Below are 13641 nucleotides of genomic sequence, written 5' to 3'. Positions count from 1 at the left end.
TTCTTTTATTCTGCTTTTATATTCATTTGACTTCTCATCTCCTCTCCTCGATGAGTTTCTGTCCCTTTCTGCTAGTGCTTTGATGTTAGAGATGGTTCCAACCTTCGCTAGATGTTTCCACCCTGTACCATTACATCATCCGGATGGCTGGTCAGCAGAGGCAACGACCTTTTGATAGTGTCCAAGAATTAAGAAATACAACAACATCAATAGACTTTGAAACAAATATCAGCAGAAGAAGGAGAAGAATAGAGAGCTGTGTTGTTGTCCATTCGTTTGATGTGTTTTATCATTTGATTTTGCCATTTTCCTCGGAGTTCAGTATTTTTGTGATTTTACTTTTTGACAACATGTGGAAAGAGAGATTGATATATGCGTTACTGTTCCAGCTAGAGGTAGGTTGTTGAAGATTTCCTGCAGTACGTATGGAGGATACTACAGGCAAGGAGAGTTGAAAATGCAAGGAAGACAGCTGTAAGACGGCTAGGAGAAGCAGCAGCATGTTCATCTTGCTGGTTTTGGCATTGCAGAGATGATCTGAGTAGTGGAAGATATTAACAAGCAAAATCAAGGGAATTGTGCCAATGATGATACAAGAATGAACATTAGCACGAATCATCATTATTATATACTTTTTAAGAAAAAAACTGCTGGTCATAAGAAAATTTTATTGTTTTAAGATGGCCACCACTTTTTCTAAAATGGCTGTTATTTCCAGGTTGAAATACTTATTTTTCTAGTCTTTGACCCTCTTTGAGTAAAAACTATTATCAAATTTGGTGGATACCTTCTTTATATGTGACGTATACACTAGAAATTAATATTTGATATGTTCTAGGTTTTTAGTATCAGTTCTTGGTGAATATTGAAAGCTGATTTTTTTTTAAAGTAAAGACTACAAGCAATGATAATCATTCACTCGTAAAATCGCATTTGAAATTTGAAACTACCAAGATTTTGGTGAATATGACACAATCAAACACGCAAGAAGAATCCAATATGGCGTCGTATGCAGAAGCATTTAAAAGAGGTCCTAAATCACAAACAACTGACTCTCTGTCTTCAGTTAAACCAGTGTTTGTGGAAGAATCAGTCTTTAGTCATATCCCCAAAGAAGCCACTAGAGGCTTATTTTTAACCATATCTGAAATGTACAAGGCTGTAGGTGCAGTCGTGCCAGACAGATCAGTTATGGGCCTCCAGAGAATTATAGGTCTGTGGAGAATTTATCTTGACACATTAAAAGGAAAAGAATGTCTCCTTTCAGAAGGTCTTGAAATTCGAGGCAAATCTATATCTATATACTCTATGAATCCTAGAGTTCGCATACAAGAAAATTCAACAGATGTGAAAATTCGCATTAAAGATGTTCCACTCTCGGCTGACGATGGACAGATTTTGAGAGCCTTAGAGGGGTACAATTGTGTAATTTTGAAGCACTTAAGAGAAAGGTTACGATTCAAAGACATGATAACAAACTGTCAAACTGGTGACAGAATAGTCTATTGTGAAGGTCCATTGATCTCTGCTATTCCAAAGTATATTCCAATTGGGAAATATAGAGCAACGGTTATTTACAGAGGTCAACAAAATGACAACATTAAATGCAACAAGTGCATGAAACTTGGACACAATCACAAATCACCAGTTTCATTCACGGTCCTAATCAGTCTACACGTAGAAACCAACATCAAGATACTCCAGTCAAAACTTCAAACAGAAGTGGTTTAGAGAAGTCTCCAGTGACGCCTACAAAGAAACTACATGACGGTGCCAGTAACAACACAAATAAAAGATCAAAAACAACAAAAATCTAACTTAAGTTCTGTAGATATCATATGTATTGAACATTGAAATTAACACTAAACTATTTCAATTAAGTTGATATTATTTTTTATCATATCAAAAAAAAAAAAAAAATGTCACTGTATATAGCACTTTTCACTTTTTCTTTTCTCATTGTTGGTATATATTTAGAATGTAGTCCGCTGTATTCTAATTTTCTGATTTTGGCAAGTAATACCTATCACAGATTAAAAAGTAAAGAAACTATAAAATACAAAACATTTAATTGGCATCAAACTGCTTATTTTTTACAATCATTTTCAAGCATACTGTCAAATGTTTATAGTAAAGCTGCATTCGAAAAAATCCAATTTTTAGCAATCTGTTTATATTCCTTCATTCAAAAAACAGTCAGAGAGGTCTTTTTATCCTAAAAATAAAAATAAATATCTTTTACCATGTATGTATATAAATATTGTTCTTTTTTAAAAAATTGATTTGCATATGTATTTCAATATGAAACACATGAATAATTGTATTTGTATTTGTTTAACAAAGATTGAGTGTGCTAAGATTAAGAGTCACATGTCAATATCTGTTTTTGAAGTCACATGGATGACCCAAATAATGACCAATGGGGTATATGTAAAAGAAAACAATAGATTTTATTTATCTATGAATGTATTTGTAACTTGTTATTGTATGTTTTTAATAGAAACAAATTGTGCTAACACTTTACTTGTGAATACTTATAAAAGCATTCAAACGAAATACGCATTTCATCCTTTTTGCAAAAGGGTTGTAAATATAAATACAGGTAAAAAAATTACCCTGTTTATAAACATTATGTACAAAGATAACAATCATGACAATCATAACATTGTCAATAGTAAAAATTGTATAAACTATAAAATAAACAATTTAGGTTTCAAATGTAAAAGAAAAACCAATAGTTTATGCTTATCCATAAAACAAATGAAATATAAATGTCCTAGAACAGAGAAAAGTGATAAAAATAAAACAACTGAAAAGATGTCTATTTATAGTTTAGTGCTCTGTGAAGGTCAACTTCAGTGTGACCTAATTGTATCACTCAACGGGAATTTGCCTATGTTAACTTTTAAAATACACATTACACCGTATTAAAGAGATTACAAATAAAATTAACTACTCACCAACCATGGTATTTAACAAACATCTTCATATCTGTACAGTTAATTGTAAAGGTCTGCAACAATCTGATAAAAGAAAAAGATTGATTGAATGGTCAAAATCCCAAAAATGTGACATTCTTCTAATGCAAGAAACACACTTTACAGATAATTTAATAAACAATTTAAATACTGAATTTGAAGGTAAACTTTTACTGAGTAATGGTTCTAGCAATTCAAGAGGTATTGCCATATGGCTGAATAAAAATTTAAACTTTAAAATAATTGATGACTATAAAGATAAAGAAGGAAGACTTTTACTTGTTAATATTGAAATAAATGATACTATAATAACAATAGTTAATATTTATGCACCAAACAATAAAAACAACAGAAATACTTTTTTCAAAACTGTCCATACATTAATAGAAGAAAAAAGTTTAGGTCATCTTATTCTAGGAGAAGATCATAATGAAATTGTATCTCAAATTGATTCAAACAACAAAAAAATAGAAAAAAAGTTCACAACTTAAATAAACTTATATAGTCCCTAAAACTCAATGATGTGTGGAGAACCAAAAAACCAAATAAAGATTTACATGGAGCAGGAAAGATAGGTCAGAGTCAACACGAATAGATTGTTTTTTTAATAGCACCAGAAGTATTCAAAAACTGTGTTTCATGTGACATTAGACCAATAGTATTACAATACACAGACCACAACTGTGTTTCTTTAAATTAAATCTAAACAGAGGCAAAAAAGGAAAAGGGTACTGGAAATTTAACAGCAGTGTACTTCAAAACGAAGATTGTGCTGAAATAATTAGGAAAATAATTTAAAAATTTAAAAACAAAGCTAAAACAAGAACAGATCTTGACATATTGTGGGATAATTTCAAAATAGAAGTTAGGGACCAGACAATCAGCTATTGCAAAACAAAAGCTAAGAATAAAAAAAACCTAATCAGCAAATTGGAAAAAAAATTAACAGAATTAACTAAGATTATTGACACATGCAATAATAAAAACAATAATGACATATTAAAAGAAATTATAGATAATATAGAAAATGAAATAGGAAATCTCTATAACGAAAAAAATAAAAGGGAATCAAATAAGAGCAAGGGTAAAATGGGTTGAGGAAGGAGAGAGAAATTCCGCATATTTTCTAGGGATGCAAAAAGTCAAGAGTAGAAAAAAAATAACCCAATTATATGATGATAAAGGTCAAATTACAAGAGATCAAGACAAAATATTAAAATTAGAAGCAAAGTATTATAAAAATTTATATTCTACAAAAAATCCTGAAATAGAAGCAACTAAAAAGTATTTAGATATCTCAAGGAATATAAGAAATTAACTGAATATGAAAGTAATTCCTGCGAAGGGGACATAACTGTGGAAGAATGTACTGATTGTACTTGAATTTTTAAAATGAAACTTGATAAAGCGCCCGGGCTTGACGGACTGAATGTGGAATTTTACAGAACATTCTGGGATGAACTTAAATCTTTTATAGTCTCCACTTTTAATTACTGCTATGAAAAAAGAGAACTATCTAGCACTCAGAAAGTTGGCTTAATATCTCTAATTTATAAAAAGAATGATCCCTTTTCTCTAGACAACTATAGACCTATTACTCTTTTGAACTATGATGCTAAATTACTTGCTTATGCCTTAGCACAAAGAATAAAATCCCTGCTACCGAAGATTATACATACGGATCAAAAAGGATATGTCAAAAATAGGTATATTGGTTTAAACATTAGACAAATACAAGATGTCATAGACTATTCTGAAACTTTCAAAATTGATGGGGCAATTTTATTTCTTGATTTTACAAAAGCATTTGACTCATTATAATGGGACTTTATGTTTGAGACGTTAAAAAAAAATTGGATTTAAAGATAATTTTATAAGGTGGGTTAAGACAATGTACTCTGATATTAAAAGATGCATTATAAATAATGGATGGGTTTCCTGCCGTTTTAGGGAATCTCGCGGGATCCGACAAGGATGTCCGTTATCATCCTTACTATTTGTTCTAGCTGTAGAAGTAATGGCAATAAATATAAGGGAAAATAAAAACTTAAAAGGACTAGAAATAAAATTAGACGGTAAGAGTAATACCCTAAAAATCTGCCAATTAGCTGACGACACTACTAATCAAAAAAAGATGTATCTCTAGCAATTAATTTAATAGAAACATTTGGTACTCTTTCAGGCTTGAAATTGAATAAAACAAAAACTTAAGGAACATGGCTTGGTCAATTAAAACAGTCGGGACAAATTTGAAAATATAAATTGGTGTACTGCACCAATCAAAAGCCTCGGAATTTACTTTGGTTACAATAAGCAAGAATATCAAAAACTTAACTTTGAAAAATAACTGTTAAAAAGTAAAAAAATAATATCTGATTGGAGTAAAAGAAATCTTACTATCATAGGAAAAATAGTTGTCATCATATCTTTAGTTTTGTCAAACCTAACATGTGTTGCATCAAACACTATTATTCCTAAGAAAATGTTGAAAAACTTTAATATACAATTTTATTTGGAAAGGCAAAAGAGATAGAATAAAAAGATCAACTCTATCAAATGATTTTCAGGAAGGCGGTCTTAAGATGACAGACATTGGTGCTTATATAAAATCATTGCATATCAACTGGATTCTTAAATTAAGTGAAAATAAAAATGACAACTGGACAATTATTCCAAAATTTTACTTCAACAAATTAGGAAAAAATCTTCTTGTATTTAAAATGAATTTAAAGAATATAAACGACATTGATAAAAGTAAGTTACAATATTTTCCGGACTTCTATAAACAACTAATTAAAGATTGGATAAGTGTTAAGGGAGGTAACACAAAATATCCCAAAAAATTTCTGGAAATAAAAAAACAAGTTTTGTGGGGAAATGATGATATCCGGTTTAATGGAAAATGTTTAAACTTCGAAGATTGGATAAACAGTGACATTATCAATATAAATGATGTAATTGATGAATAGGGCAATATCACTGAAACTATTATTTTAACTAAATTAAAATATAAACAAAACTGGATAAGGCAAATATATATGTTAAAAAAAGCAATACCAATTGATTGGAAAACAATTTTTTGCACTGAAGATTCATTCAAAACTAAAGTTAAAGTTATAAATGACTTTAAAATTATGCACAGGACAATTACTTCCCTAATGAGTACAAAAGAACTCTATAGAATATTCACACTGAAAGATAGCTGTAATAAACCAAATGGTTATCTTAAGTGGGAAAAAATATTTGAGAAACACTTAAATTCTAAATTGAAAAATACTTTTGTTTTTATTTTTCAATATCTCACTGATAATAGATTGAAAATATTTAGATGGAAACTTATTCACTACATACTGCCAAGTAATGAACTTTTAAAAAAGTGGAAAATAACTGAAGACAACTTATGTAAGCATTGTAAAAAAAGGAAGACTATGAACATTTTTTTGTCAATTGCTGTTATAATAATGACTTTCTAAAAATAGTAATGAAATTAATGAAATCCCTAGGTATTGAAAAAGATATTATAAGCCTTGAAAATTTAGTAACAGGGTACAAAATTGAAGATTCAGCATACTTTGATATTAATTACTTATTAACTATAATATCCTTCTCAATATACAAATCACATTTGTCTCAGAAAAGAAGACAAAAAATAAACATTTTGAAAATTTTCCAGAAAGAAATTTCAGAAATTATTGAAATAAACAATTTTAATAACAAAAAAACTAACCAGATAATTCTAAAAACAAATAGATTCATTGCAACGATTCAATTGAATCGGGACTAATCTTTGTACGAAGCACAACACATTGTGTACAAAATTGTTTATAATGTACACAAGCCAAATATGGTAATATTTATGATCAAGTTCAACCATGCATGTTCAATGTTTGTAAGCATGTTCAGCCATGCATGAGTCACCGCATGTATATTATACTGCATTTTTTATATTTTAAAATGTGTATTTACAAAAGATAAAAAGAATTGTTATGGTATAAATGTATCCGTACGTTTATCAATTATTGTGCAAAAATAATGTATCTTGTCGTGTTCCTGCTTGTTAAACTTTTAATTATTTGTGCATTACACATATACATTTCGACGACAAAAGATCAGTAGATAACTAATGAAAACTTGAATAGTAAACTCACCATATATAATCGTTAAATCCAGTGGATAATATTTATATTTAGACGACACACATCAAAAACATACCCGATAACGCACAAAGTCATGCGAAAAACAACACTGTGCCCAATATTAATGGAAACGCGGATCATACTGGTAACGGTGTTGATTCCGGAACAAAAATAAATACTATGAAAAAGAAAGGAAAAAACCCGAAATGTAATGTATGTGTATAATCATAATAATTTATCAAATATATTTTGTGAAATGTCTTATGTTATGAATACTAATATTATGAACAAATAATATCTTGCCAAATAGTGCTTCCCTTAACTATTAGGTAAGCTAACATGAGGGATACTAAGTTAAAGCTGTAAACTTAGTAAATTGTTACAGCAAATATGCAATAAAGATTTTGTTACGTTGAAGAAAAAAAAGATATGTTAAAGGTTTGCGCATGCGTGAAGATATTACAGAACGCACACACACACACACACACATTTGAACTATTTATTACATGCTTAGCGCATCATCCCTTCGTAAATTTTACGGACGCCATCACGAGTTGGTTGACCGTTATGGAATAACCGTTTCACAAATGATATCGGATATGTTCCTTACGTCGTAACTACAATCCCCTTCCCTTTCATGAATATGACCTACCGAATTAGACTATTTACCGGATTTGTAATCACTTAAGCAACACGACGGGTGCCACATGTGGAGCAGGATCTGCTTACCCTTCCGGAGCACCTGAGATCACCCCTAGTTTTTGGTGGGGTTCGTGTTGTTTATTCTTTAGTTTTCTATGTTGTGTCGTGTGTACTATTGTTTTTCTGTTTGTCTTTTTTATTTTTAGCCATGGCGTTGTCAGTTTGTTTTAGATTTATGAGTTTGACTGTCCCTTTGGTATCTTTCGTCCCTCTTTTGAATTTTTAATGATATTATGTATTTGTTTGATGGGATGTTTTAAGGTTATGATACACATGCGATTAAAAATTTAGAGCATTCGCAAACTGTTCATAAAGAAAGAACAAATTACACGCACAACAAGGGCACATGTACAATGATTGAAATCGTAGTTTATCTAACAGATGAGAATTTGAATTTTTTAAACATATCTTGGTCGTCATTCATTCCTCTAAGCATCAAGCTCTTCTGCTCGAGTATAAAGTGTTACTTCTTTGATAACACTGTTTGAAAACACGCCCATTTAGTTTGAATGATCAAGCATACGATGGATAAGGTGAACAAGGTGATTAACTTTCATAATATCCGGCAAACATCAATTATAGCTGCAGATAAACCCTTTGGTATTGGCTAAGCAATTTCAGTTGGAATGGCCAGATTTGTACGGAGAACATGCGTTTATCGTCATGTTCGGTTGATTGTACATTAAAATGGCTTGTTTTAAAATTTTGAGTGATATATTGCTTGATAGTTGATGGACATGTTCCCTCACTGAAGCCCATATTGCAACACCTAGAATGGCAGACGATGCTTTGCATGTATGTTCAAATGTAATTAGGAATAGACACGCGCATCAGATAACTGCATGTGGTTTGTTTGAATTGATAATGCCAACCGTTATGAAAGCGTAAACACAGAAAATATAGTTCATGACTCTGTGACGTTCAAGTATGTGATCAACGGGTATAAGGAAAGGGATTCATATCGACAACAGTTTAATTTCTGGCGTTCAATTATGAATAAAGAACTTCATGTGCCTTCGGCAGTACGCTCATTTCACGAGTTAGATATCGTACTTTACAAACAGTCCATACCAAGCATGATACCAATCTTGGTTTTGATCGTGTAAATTATGCTCGATGGTAATTACCGATCCATCTCAAAGATATGGCTTCCGTTTACGAACATCACCCACAGGTGGCAATGAAATTTGCAAATGGTAATTTTTACTGTAAGTAAGACCAGCATGTTGATTTCTTATTTTATAATTGATCAGACACAAACACGGAATAATGAGTCGTGAACGGCGATGTTGGTACAATACGTTTAATCGCAGATCACTTCAAGACGATGGATGGTAGCTTGACCAAAAGTCAGTAGACTGGTAGATGAATTTGAAAGATTTAGTGGTTTGAGTCATTCTACAACCGATGAACGATGTCAGAAAGACTCTATGAAAACACAAAAGGATTTCTTCGAAAGACTTTAAAGGCTTTCTAAAGTGATGAACGAGTTTGGAAATCCAATTCTAGAAGATTCAAGAAGATTCGTCAGATTTGTACAAATTTTTTTTTAAGGAATTGTTGATTTAAAAGTAGGTAAGATATGTATATAAACTCCAAGATATTGGGTCCAAACAGTACGATCTTTTGAAGCAAATGCGAAACGAAGGAGAATCTGATTTTTTTTAACCAGATGAAAAAGAACGTTTCCATATAAAAGCCGTAAAATGAAACTAGAAACTTCGTTCATGCATTTAGTTGGTGTGACACTGTGTCGGCATCTCATCGGAAAGTGAAGTGGTCAGCTTGGCATACATTAAAAGTATTCTAATATGTAACGGACGTTTTCGCCGATTTTTATGAAGACACATACATGGACATCAAACAAGTATTTGTTTGCATCATGTACGGAAACATCTCCGTTGCAATTTAGGAGGCAGGATTTAAATCGTTTGCAAGGAATCAGCGGCCTTATGATGCTATTCCTCCTACCACAAAATCATTATCACTACCTGTGGTAGGCGGACTAACATCATAAGGCCGCTGTTTCCTTTCAAACGATTTTGATCTTCTGGAGCGCTTCAAAAGAGAAGCATATCAAGTTTGACATGTTTTGGGCGTCCGGATTGATGCATTCGACAGGTTCATGTACAAAGTCATGAAAATAGGAGTTGGGTTAAAGACAAAAACAAATGACAATTGGAAACCAAAATAAAATTCTTAAGTGGCCGCTGATCCTCGTGTCATGATTTTTTGAAATGCAGAAACCTGAAATTCAGCTGTGTTGGTAACTGTAAATGCTACCGTTCTGGCCTGCCGTGTACAGTTTTGTGCATTGGTAACTGTCCGATAATTATAAGATAAGCAACCTGTTTTTTTCTAAACAAACAAACTATATATGCATTTAAACTTAATAAAGTCAGTGATATCTCTTGTTATGTTGTTAGAAATGATAAGATTGACATTTTCCACGATTTGCCGCCATTTTTGGACCGGAAGTCACTTTTTTCTTCATTTAGGTGTTTTGTTTTCGTACTTTAGGGAGTGTAATTTCAGTTTTATCAAAACTAACATTGCATTTGACCTATTACACAGCTTTTAAAAGATTTACGAAATGTAACCAAATGGATATGTCGCCATTTGCAAAATGAGCGGTGGCCATCTTAAAAAAATGATTTTTTTTTTTATGGCCAGCAGCTCCTTTTTTTAATTATTAATTTGTTCACCCATATACCAAATGTCATGCTTGTATAACGATTTGCACAATTATGTCCATAATATCTCCCACTAGAGCTGGAAGCCGAGTGCTGATGAGAAGAGATTTTGCTTTTTTCTCCACCAAAAAAGTGTTTGTCTAGTTATTTGAGGAAAATTCACTCTATTTTTCGCCCTTTTTCTTCTTATTACAATTCTTGCGTTGTTCTGCTCTTTTAGTTCTTTTCACCTTTTATAATATCTGTTAGGCATTCTATTTCTAACTGTTGTATCTCATTGATTCTTTCGTACAGCCAGTTTAGGTCTTTTAACATTTATAATTTATATACTAAATAGTGTGTTAAATTACATTGTTCGACAATTAATATATAATTAATATTAGTTTATGATATTAGTACATGTAATTAATTACACGCTCCGTCAATAAAAATGTTAAGCAATTGGTAAAATAAATATTGTTATCGGATCATTAAGTATGGTCACGCTTGGCTTTCACAATTGAAATAGTACGTTGCCGGACATTTAGCGATTAGATTTGATTAGAAACCGACAAATCTATACTTTTCCCAAAATAATATAAACAATTTCAAGTAGTTACTGGACTATCTGTTTCATCAAGATAAAGTTTCAAAAACATCATGATACATTGAAATGTGACCATTATATATGCAAATCGAGATTTTTCATAATGATTCTCATAGGATTGTTTGTCGCCTTTTCAGATTTTATTAAAAAGCGTTGACAGAGGTACATTTTGTATTAAGCGCGGAAGCGCTCCATTCTTAAAATTTGCGCACGATCAACGCTTTTACAACTCTATAAAGTTACAAAAAGACGCATTCAATACTTACAATTACATTTTTTTAGCTTGGGTTGTAAAAATAAGATTTTAATCATATCTTTATTTAATTTACCTGTGCACTTTATTGTGGAACCTCGTGTCATCATGAATGATTTTATTGTGTAATGAAATTGCTTAAGGAATCACGCGAGATTGCAGTGTAGCCAATCAGAATATGATAATGTAACATACATCTAATGTAATTAATTAAAAGTACTGCTTTTTATTCGTTAGTGTAGTGCAGAGTTTTATTAGACATGAGGAAGTTGAAAAATTTCGATATGCATATTTTTTTGTTCTGATTTGTTTCAAGCTTTTAATATACAACAGATTTTTGACAGCTTTCAAAGTAGAATTACCCGTAATTGCATTCACGATCTAAAACAATATGTTTCACGATCCGATTGCCGTACATTAATGTTTTACGATCATTTTTTCGACATACAGAATGACAATCGTGAACATGCATCTAATGTACAAGGTGTAGTGACTATATACAACAAAACAGTTGAAAAAGCGTAGGGATGATTTCAAATAGCATATTAAAAGTGAGGTTCGAATGAATGTTTTGAAATGAAATACAAATATTCTATGTTTTTAGTTTTCGATTGATTGAAATCATTTGAATCTATTATTCATCATGTTCATTTAAACCAAATACTAGGATTTGCATTCTTGATATTTATTTTATTATTGAAATTAAATAGGTAACTCTGCCGCCTACTTAACACTTTTCAATGTAGATTTGAAGCTCTGTAGTAAGTAAGTGTAGGGTAATGAACAGGTTGAACATCCACATTATAAAACATTGCTTTATTTTTAGAGTTTGGTTATTATCTACATACTGCAACATCTAGCAGGATTATGAGTAATCCAATTAAGTCAAAAAAAGGAAGTGCCTGGTGTTTTGGTTCAACATACACAAGTCTAGTTTAGGGAAGCAAAATACCTTAACGTTATATCAAGTGTATTCTGCCTGCTCAAATCAAACAGTGTGGACTTCTCATGGTGAAAAAGACCACACATGAATACGGCGTTCGATAAAACTACATTACGTATCAATATATAATATTGCTTTTGAAGCCAAACTTGGAGATAACGGTAACGGATATGTAGCATTGGATGACATTGACATATTGAACGACCCGTGCGAAGGTAAACGTTTAATTTTTTTTGTTAAAAATGCAAATTGTTTTTAATTTGTTTGTCTTTTTTTAGACGAGATATGTATTTAATAGTATTAATAGCGTTATGACTTATAGTCAAGTTGGACCACATTTGTTTCAGGCTATCAAAAATGAATGTTTTGACATAGATGAAGTAGAATATATATGAGTGATATAATTCAGGCAAAGCTATTCAGTTTTTAATTTGACTCGTCTTATTCCAACTCAGTTCAGGTGTGTAGTACTAGTGTTTACCTTGATGCTCTATGTTTCATATGAAAAATGTCTTGTATTGCACCTTTGTAACCCCGCCGATGTGTATATCATGTCAGAATTGCAATTCATTGATTTTATAGTTAGATTTTTGTGATATCAATTTCAATATTTCCTTCTTGAAACTGATATCAATTTATCTATTCAATTTGACCAATTTATCTTTATAATATAATTTTCTAGATTGAGTTTATCAATGTTAGTAAACTGACTCTGAACACTTGACGTTGTAAGAGTTATTTCCCCCAAACACTGGTTTTCTTGTGTCCACTACTCCTTCGAAACCCTAAAAGATAAGGAGAAATTTAGTTTACCAAATTGTTCGTTAAATCTTCAGTATAAGGGTGATCATTTGAACCGAAGCTATCCGAAAACTCCTTATGAGAATCATTTCCGTTAATGCCTTTGATATAGTTGACTTGTCACTGGACATTAGGCAACCAATAATCGACCAATTAATGACGAAATATATCAAATTGCTTTATTAATAATTTCCCTTCAACAGATTAGCCGCGGCTACTTTGGAGAGGCTGTCATTAGAAATATCAAGCAAAGAACGGGCCTCAATTAACTTGGAAATTATATTCACGCTGTGTCGAAACTGATTTTCATTTTTTTTTTGTGAAACTTATAATTGTCTGATACATTTTCCTCTATTTTGAAAATATCAATCTGAGATTGTTGAATGTTGGATTGAATGATTTAATCTGGATTTCATCAATGCGCTCATATTGTTCAACATGTCCTATTGAGAACTAGTGATGACACTGTTTACCTCGTTTTGATTGCTTCTCGAATTAGACAATCTTGACACTACGACTGTTGGGTAGAAAGTGAAGGTTTTCAAAATA

The 13641-nt window shown here is 31.5% G+C and overlaps 1 protein-coding gene across 1 annotated transcript in view; it reads left to right on the top strand.

Moving 5' to 3' along the window:
* LOC143046532 (uncharacterized) overlaps positions 1–13641 on the top strand; it is a 102353-nt gene that overhangs the window by 56737 nt on the left and 31975 nt on the right. The gene's annotated exons all lie outside the window — the stretch shown is intronic.

This window comes from Mytilus galloprovincialis, chromosome 9, assembly GCF_965363235.1.
Source record: "Mytilus galloprovincialis chromosome 9, xbMytGall1.hap1.1, whole genome shotgun sequence".
NCBI classification, from domain to species: Eukaryota; Metazoa; Mollusca; class Bivalvia; order Mytilida; family Mytilidae; genus Mytilus; species Mytilus galloprovincialis.
Note: the sequence above shows the minus strand (reverse complement) of the source record. Positions and strands in the feature narration are given on the sequence as shown.